The sequence below is a fragment of the Equus quagga genome, chromosome 5 (assembly GCF_021613505.1).
Source record: "Equus quagga isolate Etosha38 chromosome 5, UCLA_HA_Equagga_1.0, whole genome shotgun sequence".
NCBI lineage: Eukaryota > Metazoa > Chordata > Mammalia > Perissodactyla > Equidae > Equus > Equus quagga.
This window is the reverse complement of record NC_060271.1, coordinates 116,021,667-116,041,625: the sequence shown is the minus strand read 5'-3', so window position 1 is coordinate 116,041,625 and position 19,959 is coordinate 116,021,667.

The window sequence follows — 19,959 nt, the reverse complement described above, 5'->3', positions numbered from 1 at the left end:
TCTCATGCCTAGGCACTTCCGTAACATTTTTCCTCTTCCAGTAACACTTCAAAATCTCTTTCGTTTGTTTAAATTTCCACCTCTTCACCCACGTGGCAATTAGAGAGGTTGATGATTGCCAAGCACTTATTAGATGGAGTCATAAGCAGGCCTGCTTCTTTGCGCAGCTGTAAATGCCTTAAAAGGATCCAGACAGCTTGTCAGTCTTAAAAGAAACAATAAGGGGACCCCTCTGTTGGGTTCCCAAACCTAACAGGGTCTGTCGGGGAATTTTGCAGTCACTGCTAAGTTTAGTCTATCTTGGTCCAAACCCATTCAGTGACCTGGGTTCATCGTAAACTCTACTGATTATATTTCCAACAGAGTTGGAGTTTCAAGGGTTAAGCAGAGTTCTCTCCCTCGGGAAAGATGTCTTGGTGAGGGATTCCTGGGACTAGACTCTTTTGCTGGACCTAGAGTTCCCCAAGTGAACACAACTTTATCACTAGGATTTTTTGTTCATTGGACTGCCACTGCATAAGGGAAGAGAAATTCCTTTTGGAGCCAATATTTTCCAAGACATCCAGCAACATTTGTCTCTTGGGCTCCTGAATGGGACCATGTAGGTGAAGGCATATGAAAAGGTATGAGTGCTAAAATAAGGAAGAAACTTAAGTAGTTAAAACCCACAGACTTTGGCCGTAAAGTTGACGGATGCAACTTGATTATAGTATAGCCACTGGGGTCTGGGCTCCAATGCCATGTTTGAAACGGAAGGGCGTGATTTCCCTTTGGGCCCTGTGTGTTTAAAGGATGGATGGGATGCTCGTATGTGGGCAGCCCAGCCCCCACTAACCCAGGGACCTGCCAGGTTCATACGCAGCAGGCCCCAGTGAGGAGGCGGGCTGGTGGCCTCCCTGCCCGGCCAGCCACACACCTGATCCGAGACGCTGCTCTTGCACCTGCCCTTGCTCTTGCTGACAGAGTCTGTTCCTCCTCTGACAACAGAACGACTGTTTCCCAAGAAGCTGGAGCTGTTAGGACAAGTCCACCCACCCTTCTTTACAGTCAGCCCTTGCCTTCCCAGAAGTTCCCTGGAGTGGAGAGACACTGGAGCCATGACTCTGCCCTTTAGCCAGGATCCTCCTTCCTCTCCGCTGGACCCTGGTGGACAGACAGTCCTGGCGAAGTGTATGGGGCTCTATCCACAGTCTGCAAGTTGTCTCTGGAAATTTCCACTCGTTTAAAGGAAAAAAATAAAACCCACTGCAGGCCCCACCTCTGGAACTAGAAAGTCTTTAATTGCACTGAACATCTTCACAAGTCCTATGACAGCCAAAGGGGAAACAACCCAAAATACAAGACTCAGCGATTTTGGCTTGGTTTGTCGTGGTGCTGAGTCAAGCGTCTCTGGGGACACTTGCAGGACAAGGCTCTGCTTATACATGGGGGACCCCATTCCTTACCCAAAGGCAAAGTTTACAGGGTGCTGTGGGACCTTAGATCTGGGGCTGTTTTGGAATGTAGCTGCCTTGCCCTGTAGGACATGTAGAAAGTATTCAGCATTATTTAGGTGACATGTAATTTTTTTATTGAGGTAAAGTTCACATAATATAAAAGTAACCATTTTAAAGGGAACAATTCAGCGACATTTAGCACCTTCACAATGCTGTGCACCTACCACTTCTGTCCAGTTCCAAGACATTTTCATCACCCCAAAGCAAACCCTGACCTATCAAGCAGTCACTCCCCCTTCGACCCTCTCCCCAGTCCCCGGCCACTAGTGATCTGCTTCTGTCTCTGTGGATTTATATTTAGGTAGCATTTTTGAGAATCCCAATGACTCCATTTTCTGAACTAAAAACAACCATGAGACATTAGCATGGAAAATAAACTAATAGCTATGAATAGTGATAGAGTTTCCTCTTAATTTTAGCATACGCCTTCTCATACATGGTCTTGTTCAGAAGCTCAAGAGACAAATGTTGCTGAATGTGGTGGAAATTATCAGCTCCAAGGAGAAATTCCTTTCCCGTGACTCAGTGGCGTGTCTGGTACACTGGCAAATACAGTCGCTACCTTGACCTGCTGCATAAGGCACGCATTTGTTTCTCAAGTAAAGATGGAATAGACCTGAAAAGACAGACTTTGTTCACTGATGAAAACAGACACCTTTTTCATGTCATAAACATAGGAGAACTGCATTTAAATTAATTTAAAAAATTAATGTGTAGATGGAGATTGTCACCGCAATATTCTTGTAGGTATGAGGGAGAAAATGTCTCATTTGTTCAAAAATATTTCTGTGTCCCTACTAAGTGCATGACACCATGGAAGTCACCATTGGGGACACAGTTGTAAGAGACACTATTTATACACGTGTTATATAAGATACCTCTTTGCTTCATAGTCAAATGTTTTCATTGTTTGGCCTATGGCAGGTGGGGGGTTTCAGAGAAGATTCCTCCATGGGAGGGGCCCTTTGCTGGAAGGAGGAGTGGACGTCTGTACAAGATGGAGTGGAGGGCAAGCATGCCCAGCAGAGGGAACAGCCTGAGCGAAGACTCCGTGTGGGAGGAAAGTGTGGGCAGCTTTGGGGATTGGCTATCTGGACATGGGCTGATTTAGGGGATGATGGAACTTTAACCTGAGCTCTTGAGGGCCTTAATGACAGGCTTGAGTCTTTTTGTCAGTCAGTCAGCCCAGTGTGGCGCCTATTTGTGTCGGGCAGTGTCTTGTGAGCCGTAGAGGTGACACGGAAGCAAGCCCACACACGTACGCACACGTGCATACACACCCTGCCATCGTCTAATGGGGAGGATCGAATGATTACACGTTCACTGAGTGTCTCAGAGATGTGTAAGGTGTCGTGAGTGCAGGCACCACCGGGATTTTCCCTAGTCGGGCTGGGGGTGCTTCCCAGAACTAGTGGCGTTTAAACTGAGACCCCAAAAGTAAGTGGAAATGAGAGCTTTATTTTGAGGTATTGGGAGCTGCAAAGGGTTATGAATGGGGGAGAGACATGACCTCAGTCACACTCCAGGAAGATTAATGCAGCAGCAGACATGCAGGACTGGGGTGGGGCTGGGGCAGGGGTGAGGAGGTTGCGGGGAAGGAGGCCAGGGGCAGAGAGTCTGTGAGGAGGCCCTGCCGACAGCCGAGGAGAGAGCCAGCGCTGGCAGCGGCGTTGGGAGGGCAAAAAGGCACTCCTGGGGAGTCCAAGATGTCTGGATCCAGGAATAAAACCTGGGGGGCAAGAGGAGGAGCTCGGTGGGGATAGGGACGCCTAGTTCTGAAATCAGTTTTCAGAATATTAATGCAAGCGGCTTGCAGGATTTGCATGGGTTCGAGGCAGGTCTGCAGCTTGTAGCCCGGATAGGAGAGTAGACCCAGGTTAGGAATTTCTTTCTGGAGAAAATCACTCAACTTTGCAGACTGATGCCACCATCAATTCATGTCTCCATGAATTGGCCTGGGCCTCAGCCCTTTGTGTTTTCCTGGCCAGTTCTCTCTCTCATCCTCCAGAAGGGGTGTTCAAACTGCCTCCTGCCTCTCAAACCTTCCCCAAACCCCCTCACTTTCCACAGATGATGTCACCTCCCACTTCACAGAAAACAGAGGCCATTGGAAGGGGATCCTCATCCTGCCACCACTAAGTCTACAAACCTATCAGCTTGTCTCCTGCCTTCCTTCTTTCACCTGCTTTAACAGAGAAGGGTCCCTCCTGCTCCCTAAGGCTCATTCCTCCACCCAGCTCTAGGTCCTCCCACACTCTTTCTTCTCAGGGACCATTGCCAATCAGTTTCCTCCTCTTCTTACTCTGTTGTTGACCTTCACCTCCCCAAGGGCCCCTTCCTTGACCTCACCTCCCGTTTCAGCTTCCCAGCTGAGAGTCTCAGAGGAGTTATCTTTTCTTGCTGGCCCACTTCCTCACCTCCCTCTCTTGCATCTGCCCACTGAAGTCTGCTTCCACGCCCACTGCCCTGAGACCACTTCCTTGTGACCAAATCCTACAGACACGCCTCAGCCTGCATCTTCCTTGACCACCACCCAGCAGCCGGCACTGCTAACCACTCCTTCTTTGAAATGCCATTTTTTTGGCTTCCTCCTTCCGGCCCTTAACGCTCATCTCTCTCTCACCACCACCAAGCCCTGTCTCACCTCCTAGATATATTTCAGATCTGAATGTTCTATCCAGCCTCGCTGCCACTATCCTCATACAAGCCCCTATCATCCCTCATCTGGACAAACAGTCACCTCTAATCCCCTCTCTGCAGCCAAAACACTAAGCTGATTTTGTGTGGTCACAGTCTATTTCCTGCTGCTGCAGGTTCTGGGGCCCCATCACCAAACTGATGATATAAATCTGCTACAAGCCTGTCATGGAGGTATATCAATTAGGATTACTTTCAGCTGCCTGTGACAGAAAACCCAAATAAACAGAACCTCGAGCACACAAGGTTTTCTTCTCTCTTATAAAAGTCTGGAGCCAGAGGTTGAGGGCTGGTCTGATGGTTCCATGAAGTTTCAGGGACCAGGTGGTTTCATGAAGTTGTCCTCCAGCTTTTCCTTCTTGTCCATTCCCAAGATGTGACCCTAATTTCCATGGCTCAAGTTCTAGCAAACTCTAGCCATCATATTTGCTTTCCAAGAAGCAGTATGGAGGAATGGGAGAGGCGCTTTCCCTCTCCCTGTTTATTTTAACTTCTTGTCTTTTATGGAGACCTCCCTGAAAAACCTTATGATATTTCTGCTTATTTTTTTATTAGCTAAGACTGACTCGGAAGGCCCAAGCTAGCTGCAAGGGAGTCTGAGAAATGTAATCTTAAGTACAGCCTTAGTAATATGCAACCTTAGTAATAGACCTGGGGGTTGTATTATTAAAGAAGGAGAGATAGACACTGTGGTAAGCAACCAGCAGTTTCTGCCATAGTCTGCCCTTTGGCCACCCAAAAATTCATGTGCTCCTTTTCCCATACATTGGATCATCTCCTTCCCTCCCCAGGGGAGACAACCCCAAAGCCTCATGCCAATCAAGGCCCAGGACCATCAGGTAATGTGCAGTCCTCTCCTTGGGCTTCAGATGTAGCTCCATATGGTCTGAAGACATATAAACTAAAGGACTCCACCCCTTACCCCATATACCAGGTGGAATAGGAACAGGATAAGGGCAGTAAAGACTCCCATTCAGAAGAGAGAAGCATAGGGAACACATCAGACACTAAAAAGTTCAGTGCCAATGGCCTGGAGGACCGAAGACCCCCTTCCAGGTGGTGGAATAAAATTCTTGGTTAATCCATCTGGCACCCTGTTCAGCGATCTGGGAAGAATTCTTCTGTTTGTTGTCTGTGTCTCTGGGCTTTTACTTCTGGAAAGTTCTTCCTGGTTTATTATTCTCCCTGGCCACCCTTGAAATGGGCATTGGCCAGTATGCCCCCCAGGGAGCTTCAGAGTGTTCGCTCCCTGGGACTTCAACTGGAAGATGGACAATTAGGACACACCTGCTTCCTCTCTGCCTCCTCCCCAATATCCTCCTGACCAGAGATCAGGGCTTTCTCCTCCATTCTCTTCTTTAGGTAAAACTCTACAATCAATTCTGTTAGGCTCACTTCTTGATGTCTTAAAGAGGAAGTTAAAGGCCTCCAGAATATCCTTAACAAACACTGTCTTTCAAGACTATTGTTTGGCTGAAAAATCTTATTTTGGATGTCAGAAACTAAATATTACTTATCTCTTACTGCGTTTTTTTCTTTGATAATCCTAATTACACTTCCAAGGCAAGCAGATGATGGTGCTGACCAGAAAGAAGGTCACATGCACAGAAATGCAAAAGAGAAATGCAAGTAATCCTATTTTTCAAAATAGGATACCGCTTACATCATTGAAGACTTCCTATTTTGCTCAGGGTAAGTCCAAAATGTGTAAGAGTGTTCTTTGGGGTCTGACTCCTGCCTACCTCCCCAGCCTCATCTGATCAACTCCTAGCCTCATACTTTTCACAACAACCACACTGGCCTTTTCTTTTCCTCAGCTTCTTCAACTCATTTTGCTCAGACCTTCCTAAAAACTTAGTGTAAAAGCACTAAAAAAGTCTGGAAGTCTGTTTGCCTGTCTCTTTAATTGACTAACTCCTGTTCATTTCTCAGGTCTTGATTTAAGGGTCACTGTCTTGGGGAGTATCTCCCTGACCCATGGCCTCCCTCAGAGCACCTTGCACTGCAGTAAGTTCCTCTGTTCCCCATGGGAACGTCAGCTCCAGGAGAGCAAGAACAGTCTGTTCTGTCCGCCTGCCACATCCTTAGGTCATCAAAATCTCTAATCTAGATTAGAAAGATGAGTTTCTAAACTATAAATCTGCTTAAAACCCTTCAGTGGTTCCTGTTTGCACTCAGGTTAAAGTTAATCTCCTTTATGGAGCTTCCAAGACCCTGCATGATCTGGCCCCATCTCCTCCCATCTGTCCCCCCTCCCTCTCAACATCATCTACACTGAAACATCTTTCAGCGTATTAAAGGGGCTGATCCTCTTGCCTACAAGTCTGCAGATGCGCTATGCCTGATTTCCAGTATAGACAACTCTTATTCATTCTTCAGCTCTTAGCCAAGAGCTGTATTGATTGATTGGTTTACCAGTTAATTCATCCTGTTCTAGGTGCCAGGAATTATGCTAAGTGCTGAGAAAACAGGGTGAACAAGATAGACCGAGCCCCTATCCCCTCCATGTTATCTTCTCTGACCATCCTCACCCCGAATCGGGGTTACACGTCTCTCCTCTGGGCTTCCCTGCTCTCTGAAAAATCCCTAGCCGTATCTTATCACACTTTTGTAATGACGGGCTTTACCGTCTCCCCTGCTAGCCCATGAGCTATTTGTTGAATGAATCTATGAACTGTCAAAGTCTTCTGGTTGTGTAGTTAAAGGAGATAGGAAATGGCATAGAACGGATGAGCTGGGCCATAGACATTGTGGGCCAGGGTCACAGGACAACGTGGACCAGAGGGCAGGGACAGAGGCAAAGGCAGAAGAAGAGGCCCCTGCTCCTCCTGTTCCTCAGGAGTTACAGAAAGTGTAGTCTGAGACAGACACAAAAGACCACATGTGTGATTCCGTTTATTCTATTACCAGAATAGGTAAACCCAGAGACGCTGAGTGCAGGTTGGTGACCGCCGGCAAGAGGGAGGACGGTGGAGCCATAGTTTAGCAGGTACGGAGTTTTCTTTTGGGGTGATGAAAATGTTTTAGAACTAGGTAGAGGTGGTGGTTACACAACATTGTGAATGTACTGAATGCCACTGAACTGCACACTTTTAAAATGGTTAATTTTCTTATGTGAATTTCACCTCAATAAGAAAGAAAGAGAAAGAGAGAGAAGGAAAGAGAACAAGAAAAGAAGGAAGGAGGGAGGGAGGAAGGAAGAAATTGGAGTTGGAGTGAGGGATGGGTGTGGGGGCTATTTCTTTCCCCCTATTTCTTTCCCCACTATTTCATAGTGACTCCTTGGATGCTGGGGCTGGCTGGGTCTGCTCCTACAGGAGAAAGGACCTCCTGGTTCTCCTGCAGGTACAGGTAAGCTTGGGACACCTGGGCACTGGCCCCTTATGCACCCAGGCACTGTGCAAGAGCATCACAGGTTTCTCAGCTGCAGGGACTAGAAGGCGGGCTTGCCTGGACTGGGCAGAAGAGGAATGCTTCAGGACACATCTGCGCCAAGAACTAGGTCTCCAAAGCCATGTGAGTGTGAGTGTGAGTGTGTTTGTGAGGGCAAGACATTGGCTTGAGGGGCAGTGCGGTCAACCACCCAAAGCGTGGGACCAGAGGGGTGGCCTTGCTCTGCCAACTAATGGCTGTGTCATCTTAAGCAAGTCACTTTTCATTTCTGAACAAAAATAAAAGCCACAGTTGTTGCTGGTGGGAATGCAAAATGGTACAGCCACTTTGGAAGACAGTTTGACAGCTTCTTGCAAAATTAAATATATTCTTTAGGAACCGGCAATGGTGGTCCTAGGTATTTACCCAAATGAGGTGAAAACTTATGTCTGCACAAAACACTGCACACAGATGTTTATAGCAGCTTTGTTCATAATTGCCAAAACTTAGAAGCAACCAAGATGTCCTTCAGTAGATGAATGGATACATAAACTGTGGCACATCCAGACAATGGAATACATTTTAGTAGAATTAGTGGAATTTAATGGAATATAATATTCGGCACTAAAAAGACATGGGCTATCAAGCCATGAAAATACCTGGAGGAACCTTAAGTGTCTATTACTAAGTGAGAGAAGCCAATTTGAAAAGCTACAAACTGTATGACATTCTAGAAAAGGCAAAACTATGGCGACAGTAAAAATGTCAGTAGTTGCCAGGGGTTGAGGGCAGAGGGATGAATAGGTGGGGCATAGGGATTTTTAGGTCAGTGAAGCTACTTGTATGACACCATAATGGTGGACACGTGTCATCATACATTTGTCAAAACTGATAGGACATGAACCCTAATGTAAACCATGGACTTTGGGTGATCATGCTGTGTTATCAATTGAATGCGTGTTCATCCATCCCAACAGAGGTACCGCTCTGGTGGAGGATGTTGATAGTGGTGGAGGCTGTTCATGTGTGGGGCAGGGGGGATATGGGAACTCTCTGTACCTTCCTCTCAATTTTACCGTGAACCTAAAACTGCTCTAAAAAAATTAAGCCTAATTAAGCCAAAAAAATGGGACTTGAAAAAAAATAAAAATAAAAGCTATCACTGTTGAGTGCATACTCTGCACCAGCAGAGCACTGGCCGAACGTCACAGCCACTCTGCGTCTAGTCCTCACAGCCATCCCCAGCTTCCGGATGAGGACGCTCAGGATCTGAAGGATGGGTGACTTGTCCAAGGCCACCCAGTTGGTCATTGAAGAGCCACAGGCGACTCCACAGTGAGCTCTTGGCCACTTTGCTGCCTCAGGTGACTGTCAAAATGATGATGATGATGATAACATCCCTTGCCTGAGTGGTCCTGAGCATTAACTGAGCCCTGGGTGAAAAGGTCCTTTGTAGAGGTTTTCATGGAAGTTATTATGTTATTGAGTGGAAGACTAGGAAGGTAGCGTGTAAAGGTTATGTGTAATAAGCTCTTGGAAAGAAGAGTTCAGTGTAAACTCAAAGCAGTCGCCCTTCTCAGGCCTGTGAGAGCAGGAGATGTTGTGTGGGTCGTGGAGGTGCCAGAGTTCATCCCCCCCCCCATTCCCTGAACACCTGGCCCAGAGCCCAGTCCTCAGTCAGCAGTGAGATGGAGTGAAAAGGAACCCAGGCAGTTCTTCCCAATTCTTCGTGCTGCAGATGGAGCACAGAGCTGACCCCAAGGGATCCCGGTGTGGGGTGAACAGCCCTGACTTTGGAACTGGCCATTCACAGGTTTAAATCCCCTCTGTGTCACTCATTAGCTGAGAGACCTTGCACAAGTTCCTTAACCTTCTTGAACTTCTAATTTCTCATCTGCAAAATGAGGATTCAAATACCTACTTCATAGAGTTATTGTAAGGATTACGTGAAATAATGGGCTTAAAGTGACTCAGACGTAGCAAGCCCTGGATAATGATTAATGCTACCATTATTCAGCCATCCTTCCTTATTACAACATGAGGGAGGTGGAGCCCAGAGAGTGGAAGCAACTCATTCAAGGCCACACAGCTAGCTCGCGGCAGGCCTGAGCTTCCTTGGGGCCATCGTGTCCACCCCTGCCTTGGTCAGAGCTTGTCTGAGAATCCCTCTCTGATCAGAAGAATCGATAGCCTGCATTTCACGCCCTAATCGGCTGCTCCCCACCCTCATTCGGCAATGGAATCAGAAAACCACAGGCTGCTACTATTTCCCAACTCTGTTGCTCATTTGCCGCAAACTGGGTTGGTTTGGTTGAGCTTCCTGCATGGACGTTCCGGCCCCCTTCATGGCAGATGGGCCTCCCTGTGGGAGATGTCTGGGCTCCAAATGAATGAATGAATGAATGAATGAATGAATGGCGTCAGCACACCTCTCCCTCTCCAGGAGCGATTTGAGCGTTCCAAAGCCCCCAGCCTGCTGGACCTGCAGCCAGAATCAGTATCCAGATGCACCCTCCCCCTACCCCCCACCGAGGGGAACCGGGCCCGTCAGTGTTTCTCTGACTTTGTGACACCTATCCCCTCCTTCTCCAGTGTATAGCCCGGCACGCAGATCTTTTGTACAATTGAAGTGAATTGAGAGTAACTCCATATGGAGAACTTCTCAACAGCACTGGAGGGAATGGCAGGCGCTTGGGCACTGTGACACAGAGCTGGGAGCTCTGGGTCCCAAGAACTGTCTCCAACACCCAAAGCCAGCACAGGTGCCTGGGATTCCTGGTGTCTCTGCTACTCTGGAACCTCTGCTCTCTCCTCTCCCTTCCCCCGACCCCAGGGGCCACGGCTACTGCCATTCAGAACCCCCACACCCATAACCACACCCCCATGGGCATCACTCGGTCCCCTTCCTGGTGCTGGGGGCCCTGCTGCCGGAGCCACCCCTTGGGCATAGGAGCAGGCAGGAGCAGGTGACTGGTGGAGGGTGGGGATAGGGTGGATCTTCTTATGAGGACACCAGTCAGATTGGACTAGGGCCCCACCCCACTGGCCTCATTTAACTTAATCACCTCTTCAAAAGGCCTATCTCCAAATTCAGCCACATTGTGAGGTAAGGGGGGTTAGGGCTTCAATATAGGAATCTGAGGGGGACACAATTCCCCCATGACACGTGGATTATCTCACTCAATCTCCACAGTAACCCAGTGAATTAGAACCATTATTATCCTAACTTTACCTAAAAGCAAACAGGCACAGAGTGGTTAAGTTACTTGCTCAAATTTACACAGCAAGTTGGTGGCTCAGCCAGGACTGAGAACTGCCTGTTCAGTCCTTTGTCCATTTTTCTACGAGGGAGTTGTCTGTTCTTTTTGGTTTGCAGGGTTCACAGGTGCCCAGTAAGCACTGACTGATTGAAGGAATGAGTGGGAGCAGCTCCTGGGGCTCCTAGAAGAACGTGGGCCAGGCTGAGCCAAGCCTGAAGTCTGGTTATGCCCTCTCCCCCTCAGGTTGGTGGTGAATGCCTCCAGGGGAAAGCCAAAAACCAAGCAGGAGGTGGGTGGCCAGGAGGGGCGGTGGTAGAGGAAAGGTGCCGCCCTCTATTCACCAACTGAGCACAATCCTGGGAGGTTTTCTGGAAGAGGAGGATGGCCTGGTTTCTCCTAACCCCTAGGGAACTATGGCAGACACTTTTGTAGCTTTGGGTACCCCAGGGACAGTGCTGGGACACTAGTGTCAAAGCTCTCCACCTGCCGTTGCAGACCCTGGATTCCAGGTACTCAGACGTCCCACGAGAGCTCCTCCTCAATATGAAAGATCCCAGCCAGCTACAAAGGAGAGATGGCCAGTGACTTGGCCAGCTGTCTCCTGGATGCAGGTGGCTGTCCAACACCTATGGCCGGGGCGGAGCTTGCCTGACCTGGCCTGACTCATTTTGGTCTCTGTGGCAAAGGGGACAGCTGCCCATGAGGCCCAGGCAGGACTCTGGCTGGCTACCCTAATTAATGGGAATATCCCAGTTACCTCTCAAGGAGGGTAGATGATGGCCTCAAAGCACTCAGCCCTCAGAGCATGGAGCTCCAGAAGAACCTTCTCATGTCACACCCTCAGCTTGCTGTTGTCTGGGGGCTACCATACACCTGCATCCCTGCTTCTTGATCCCATCTCCCAACTCATCCCAGTCTGTTACAGCAAGAGGTAGAGAAATTGAATAACTCTATCTTGATCCAATATGGCACTTGTAAAAAGGGGAATCCAGGGTCCCAATAGAAGCTGAAATACTTCCCACTTCAGATCATAGGTTCTTGGTGTGAAGAAATGTGAGTATCATGTAGTCCATTCTTCCCACTCAGCAACCCAGTGGTTGAACTTCCTCTATAACATTCCCAGGGAAGAATGGTTACCCAGTCTTTGCTTGAACTCCTCCAGTAACGGGGAGCTTATCACCTTACAAAGCAGCCAGTAACATCCTCAGGCAGTTCTCACAGCTGGAGAGTTCATCCTTACACTGGTCCTTCCTTAAACTGCATCCTGTCTGCTTCCTGCTCCTTCCATCCGTGGTCCCCACAGAAGATGACCATTGCCTGTTCCCTATGGCTTTTCAAGATCAGAAGGCAGCTAATGAGTCTCTTCTTCTAAGAAAGAACATCGTGGGGGTTAGCAGAGGAAAGAAATCCAACCCTTTCGATCCTCAGGGAAGGTTTGCCCTGAGTTCCAGGTTCGCTGCAGAGAGGCATTGTTTTACCATCCTCCTCTGTGGACCGGCACATGGGCCCAGGGCACAGTATGGTGGGTCTCTGGACCCTTTAGACTGCAGATTCATAGCCTTGCTAGCTAAGGAGGGTCTTATCCTACTGTCTGAGTCCCAGTGGAGAGTTTCTGGTTCCCTAGGGCCTGGAGAGAGGGATGTGGTGTCCTGGAGAGAGCACTGTCCTTGGGATTTGACCTTCAGTCTCCCTGTCCTGGTTTTACCACTTCCTGGTTGGGATCCTTTAAACAAGTTGCTTAAACTCTCTGAGCTTTAGTTTTCTCCTCCAAAAAATGGGGAAATACCTTATTGTGTTGTTATGAGGATCAAATGACATCACATATGGAAAAATGCTTTGTTAACCAAAACATGCTCTTTGAATGAGTAACCAATTCAAGTGGTAAGTAATGGGGCTTGTGGAGCTTGGGGCTTCTTGGGTCTGGGATTTCTCAGTGGATGAAGGTCTGGAGCAGAGCTGGCTTTAAGAGGACTTCGGACTCCTCCTCGAGCTCTGTGGCTGGTCCTTGGCACCTTGAGTGGCTCCCCATTGCGGGGCTCACATTCCCCCATCCCACATGATCCCCATAGGGCCTCTGTGCCCATGTCTCCAGGAGAGGACTCTGGCCCAAGTGCCTTAGCCCTGTCTTTGGAGACCTGGACAGAGTGGATAAGACTCACGAGGTCGGGGCTCGGGGTGGGGGCCAGGCAGAAGGTAAAACGCGGGGCCCCCTGGCTATCAGTCAGTTCTTCTGTCCTCTTGGGAGGCCCCGGGGCGGCCCACCCAGAGCTGGACCTGCACAGCCTCTGCTCATCACAGCCCACCATCACTCTCTGCCCAGCCTTCAATTTAGACAGAGGTTAATTCTAGTGCTCCAATTAGAATGGATTTTATTGAGAGAAGCAATGGAGGGATTGGGAGTAGGGGAACCCAGCCTAATGACAGTGGAGGAATTATGAAGTGACAGGATCTCATCTAATCCAACCCCTCATTGGACAGAGGAGGCCCCAGGAGGGGATGGCTATCCCAGCCAGATAGTGGCTGGGCTGGGTCTGCTGGTTTGGGGCCTCCCATGTCCCAAGTCGGGGCTCTTTCCTGGAAGCTTCCTTGGCTCTCTGCAGACTGTGGGCCTCCAGTCTGTGGCCTGTGACTCCATCTTGGCTCTCTGGGCAGGCCCAAGTCCTGTGACTGGGCAGAGATGGCTGCCACCCTCACCCTCCCCATGTCCTGGGAGCAGAAATGCTGGGAGCTTCCACAAATAGCAGCATGTCGCCACCCGTCTAACCCCAATCCGGTTTATCCTGAGTTAGCAGAAACACCTGTGAGACGTACTTCCCAGGTGGGGCCGGGCTGTGCAGCCCCTTCCTTCCTCATGCCACATGGTGCCCCAGGGCTGGCAGCGCTGCAAACGAGGGGGGACCCTGCAGGAAGGGGAGTGAGGTCTGGATTGTCTTGAGGGGGGTGTGAGATGAGGTGGGGCTCGGGGGCAGGTAGCCTTTTTCGGTTGGAAGCACATCCCCACCCCGAGGTGCCAGCACCCATCCCAGGGGACAGCAGCAGGGGCTGGCAGGGGCGTTTGCCCAGCTGTGGCCAGACTCAGGGCAGGTGCTGGGCTGTGCTGGCGGCCTCCTCTCTCGGCCTGCCCCGTCCTCTCTGCTTGGGCTTCCCAGCTATAAAGCAGGAACAAGTCCCATCCCTTACCTGCCCGGGGGGACATTGAGCAGGAGTGAGATAATGTCTACACAGCTCAGCTCTCCACCGAGGGAGGCAGCCTCTAAACGTGGCTATTTTTACTGTCTAGAGCCCTGCCCGGCTCCGTCGGAGGGCCCCTGCTGCTCCCTGGTCCCCACAGAGACCCCGGGCCCCACAGGCCAGTGCTAGGCATGGCTGAGGGACCTCCTGAGGGCCAGCACCCAGCTCTCTGGGGCCTGAGGCCCTAGGCCTGGGTTAACTCCTCACAGCCCACTTTTCAGGGTTCAGGGAGCCTCCGCCCGCTCCTGGCATTCTGGTTCAACCAGGAGTCTGGGCGGCTGGGCGTGGCTGGGGCCTAATGAGCAGGGTGTGCCCCGAGGAGTTGTTAGGAGCAGCGCGACAGCTGTGGGCAGGTCCCCACCCACAGCAGTGGGTGGACCGGCTTGCACAATAGTCACCTGTGCCAGGGGCACAGCATGCTTGCCAAGTGTTTATTTTTAAAAAAACAAATACTCAACTTTGGTGGTGGGGGTGGAGAACGTTTCTAAATATTTAACGACATCATGCTAATACTTTTAAATCCCCAAATTTATTGTATCAGGAAAGCTGATGCAAGTTTTTAGGATTTCCACCAATTGCAAAGACCGTAGAATGTCAACACTGTAGCTGGGTTCTTGTCTCCCTCAGCAAACCCCTTCCCCATGATTTTCAAAAGGAAGAGACTTCTGCAATCACGGGGAATTGTGGGCAGGGGGCCTCACCTTGGCCATCCTCCACGCCTCTATCAGGAGGGGTTCCCCGCTCTCTGGCTCTCTGTGGACATGTATTACCTGCAGCTCAGCAGCCTGCTGTCCTTTCCTGTGTTGAAAATTTCGCTCAGGAGGATGGGGTTCCTGGGGTTTCGTGTGTAAGGTGTCACTAAGATCTCCCGCAGCTCGTGGAGATTTGGACCAAATCAGTCCTCCAACTAACGGCCAAGAAGCTGCAAGGTGCTGTCCACTCACCATCGTGTGTCTTTGGGGGACCATTTCTCTGTTTTCAAGAAGCCACATCCCCTGCCTTGCAGTAGAGGTGAGGTTGGCTGGTATGTGGGCATGGGTCAGTCAAGAGCCATTGCCGAAATAGCTGTATGTGCACCTGGAGCCCGGCCTTCCAGGTCCTGCTGTGGGCTGGGAGTTTAGAAACTGGATTGTGGAATCAGAGGGCTCAACAGGAAAGCTGTGGAGAAGAAAATGGCAGGTGGGCCCGAGAAGAAAACAGTGATGGTAAAAACGTGTTTCTGAACCTCGGGTGGATGCGGCTGGGTCTAGCAACATAGTGAGACACTGGAAACACTAGATTTCTCAGTGGGATGGGGCCTGCAATAGAGACTGTTCCTCTAGAATCTTTTTCCAAATATCATAAGCACCCAGGCCGCAGGGAGGGCATCTGATAAATATAGTCAGTCAGCCATTTCCTTCATCAGACAGTTTTGCGGTTCACTATGGCAGGCTCTGAGGATCCCAAGAATCAAGTGATCAGTGGGAGATCTCTTGTCAGCACAGCTTCCCGTCTAGCTGTAGCCCAGTCTCTCTTCTGAGCCCCAGACCCTGCCGAGCTGCCCACCTGACACCATTTGTCCAGTCTTTAGGGGGCAGTGGGTGGACACCATCGCCTCTGCTGGAAACGCCCTTGGAATAAAATGCAAACCTCTTCCCAGTCCCCCCAGCCGCCTCAGTCCCTGTGCTTCAGACACAAGGGCCCCTTCAGGCTCTAGGACTTGCTAAGCTCGTTCTTCCATCTACTTCTGCAACACACTCTAATTGCTATTCTTACTCCTATTTTTCCAATTTATTTCAGAAAAATTGAAATCTCATCTTCCCTCTTCTGGGGAGCATTCTTCAGCCAAGCCCTTTACATCTGTCTCAGTGGAGGGAGTTTCCATCTCCAGCAAGGGAAGCAGGTTGTGGGAAGGACCTGGAGGTTCATCGCTAGGGTAGGTGACAGCCATAAGTGTGGGTAGAAAGTCTAGAGGAAAATCAGAAAATCAGAGTAGGAAATCTGGATAGTTTCTTCAGTCTTAGAAGGAGTGAGGGAAGGGGGACAGAGGCTACGCCTAATTCAACAGGAGGCCTCAGGCAAGTCCCCTCCTCATGCTGAGCCTCAATTTCCCCATCTACAAAATGGGAATGATGAATCCCACCTCTCAGGGTTCTGTGAGGACCAAATGATATAACCCTTAAGAAAGCTTTTAACACAGACCTGACACGTGGAAGACATTTAATACACACCAGCTTTCTTTCCCTTTCTGACAAGGCAGCAGTCCACTCCAAAGGCCAGGAGAGTCTGTTAGCACCCCCAAAGCATTTACTTCCCCCAGGGCACTCTTAGGACCAATGATGAGGTAGCCTAATCAGTAGGGGTGATGGGGACTGTGAAAACTGGGTGTTAACGAATCGCCCAGCGCCGTGGCCATGATGCTTGTCTCTTAATTAGCCTGAGTTAACGAACAGCATGATTCATGATTCACTGCTTCTCAACGATGCCCTTTCTGTTTGCCTTCCTCCCACCTGGGCCTGACAGCTGCTGCCACCCCCATTCCACCGTCCGCATCACCCCTCAGCCATGCAGCAGGCCTAGCAGTCAGCCGCATGTTGGGGGTTAGCTCTTGGCCCCCCGCCCCCTAGCCCTGCCCCAGTCTGGCTCCTGGACTGGCATAGCCAGAGTAGAGGCCCCTCCAGTGCTGAGGAATTCAGCTTAGAAAGAAGGCCCTGAGCTAGTGTCCCCCCAACACACACGTTTTTTTAACAGATGACAGACTTGGCAAAGGCCATATATGGTGTCATCGGTGGAGTTCAGGTTCACGGGCTCATCACGATCCCTTCACCGACTTCCTCTCTTCGGCCCTGTTGCTCACAACACACACCTGAGGCAGGGCCTTCTCCTTGTATGTACAAATCTCTAGGGGACTGGCTGGACTTATGGGGCCAGGTTCTCAGAAAATGGGTTCATGGGAGAGGTCTCCTGAACCTTCCAGCTCCATCCCTCTCTGTCCTCTGGGGAGCCAAGGTGGGCAGAGACCAAAGTTTGAAGGGTCCGTGATGTTCCTCAGCCCTAGAGTGAGGCAGCCCTACAGAGAGGCCTTCATGTCCACACTGGCACTCACTTACTGCTCCACCGCCACCAGCACCACCTTCCATGCTCACTGCTTAATAAGTCACCGCCATGACGCTGGGCTGGCCTGCGTGGAGAAGATGCAGTCTGAATGCACAGGTATAGCGACGATGGAAATAGAGAGCAAGGTCAACCTCTGGAAAATTCAAGACTCCCTCCCCAAAATCCACTTTCTCCTGAATGTCTGCAAAGTAAGCAAGATGTTGGGCATCATAGCCAGACTTGCAGAATGACCTTGTCCTCTGCCTGGGACAGAAGGGAAGGTGGGCAGACCCAGCCTCCCGTGTCAGGGAGACTCACGTGGTGGGTGTGGACCAAAGGGCTTCAGGACTCAGTATCCATACAGGTCAGCCCCTTTACTGAGCCAGGTCTGCCGGGCCCAGAGATGTGGGAGGGGCCCAGTCACGCTGACCACCACCCATGGACTGTGTAAGGTGGTGTCCGGGTCCAGGGAGTGGAGTGGGAATGGGGGAGAGCCAGAGTGAAAAAGACCCAATACAGAGACACAAGAAACCAGGCTCTTTAGGGCAGATTTCATCAGGAAGTTGTTCTGGAACTTCTTTGTCCCAGTAACACAAGCCATATCAACAAATGAGAACTTCTCCCCTTCAAAACCCGTCATGGCGCAATATAGAAAGTTGTGACACTGTTGGGAGCCTCTAACTGCCAACACTCGGAGGGCTAGGGCTTGAGTGCCTGAGAGCAGGCTCACAGCAATGCTTGCATGTTTTAGGTTTTTTTATACTGTATTGTGGTAAAATATACATAACGTATGATTTACCTTGCCTCTTCTATTTCAAGATACTACATAAATATTGTATTAAGGAATTAAGTTGTTTGTATTTGAATCCTCATGCATAAGGTTTGTTAGGTTGTATGTGGTAGCATATGTTTTTTCTTTAAGTTGTGGTAAAATACACATAACATACAATTTACCTTCTTAACCATTTTTAAGTGTATAGTTCAGAAGTGTTCAGTATATTCACGTTGTGCAACCAATCTCCAGAACTTTTTCATCTTGCAAAAGCGAAACTCTGCACTCATTAAACACAACTCCTCATTTCCCCTCTCCCCAGCCCTGGCCACTGCTTTCATTTTTTTTTTAGGTGTACTCTGCATATGGTGAGATGCATAGATCTTAAGTGTAAGATTCAATGAGTACATCGTGTAACCACAAAACCAGTTAAGATATAGTATATTTCCATCACCCCCACAAAGTCGTCTTATTCCCCCTTTGTTTCTACAGTATTATTAACTATAATCACCATGCTTCAATCCCCATCCTCTACCTCAAGGCAACCAATGTTCTGATTTCCATCATCATAGATTAGTATTGCCTGTTCTAGAACCTCACATAAATGTAATCATACCACATGCATTCTTTCGTGCTGGCTTCTTTCTTTCAACATACTATTGTTCAGATTCAGCCACGTAGCAACTATCAGTCATGTAGCATGTAGCAACTACCATCATGTAGTTTGTTTATTTCTGTTGCTGAGTAGTATTCCATTGTATGAAGATACCACAATTTGCTTATTTACTCACCTGTGGATGGACATTTTGGTTGTTTCCAGTTTTTGCTATTATGAATAAAACTGCTGTGAACATTTTTGGACAAGTTTTTTTGTGACTATGTGTTTTCATTTCTCTCGGGTAAATACTTGGAAATGGAATTGGTGAATCATAGGGTAGGTGTCGTTTAACTTTACAAGAAACTGCCAAACAGTTTTCCAAAATGGTTGTAACATTTTATGCCCCCACCAACAATGTCTGAGTTCCAGTCATTCCATGCCCTCACCAACATTTGGTATTGTTGGTCTTTTTAGGTTTAGCCTTTCCAGTGGGTGTGTAATGCTGTTGCATAGTGGTTTTAATTTGCATCTCCTGATTAACACAGTGATGTTGAGCAATTTTCACTTGTTATTGGCCATTTGTAATCTTTTGTGACATGTCTGGGCAAATCTTTCTCTCTCTTTTATTTACTGTTTGCTTTTTTTTGTTGTCTTTTATTATTGATTTGTTGGTATTCTTTATATATTCTGGATAACAGAACATTGTCAGATATATATTTTGTGAATACTTCTTTGTAGACTGGCTTGCCTATTTTCTTAACAATGTCTTGATTTTTAAAATAATTTTGATGAAGTTCAATTTATCAATATATATTTTGTAATGGTTTGTGCTTTTTGTGACCTGTTTAAGAAACCTTACATTCTGCAAGGTCATGAAAATTTTCTCTTCTGTTCTCTTTAGAAGCGTTATAGTTTTAGGCTGTGTGTTCAGGTCTATAATCCTTCTTAAAATAACTTTTGAGTGTGATGTGAGGTAAAGGTCGATGCTCATTTTTTTATATACGAATATTCGGTTGTTCTAATACCACGTAAAATTAAAAAGACTTTCCTCATTGAATTACCTTGGTGCCTTTGTTGATAATCAGTTGACCATCTGTGTATGATATACTTCTGGACTCTGTTTCCTTGATCCCATTGTCTATTCTTATGCCAATACCACATTGTCTTGAGTACTGTAGCTTTACAGCCAGTCTTATATCAGGCTGTGAAAATCTTCTGTGAGATAGCGTGTTTTTGAAATACCAACCCATTCCCTCCAGTATGTATCCTTTGCCCTTCTCACCACTCAAGCAGTTCTGTGCTGATTGACAGAACAATCCCAAGGTGCAGGGTACACAAAAAAGGGGGCCTTCCTGGCTTTGATTTTGAAAGCCCAAGTCCTTAGGGGAATAGAGACAAAAAGTTTTGGGAAAACAGCATGGTAGAGAGCAGCTCCCCCCTCCACTTCCAGTCAACAAC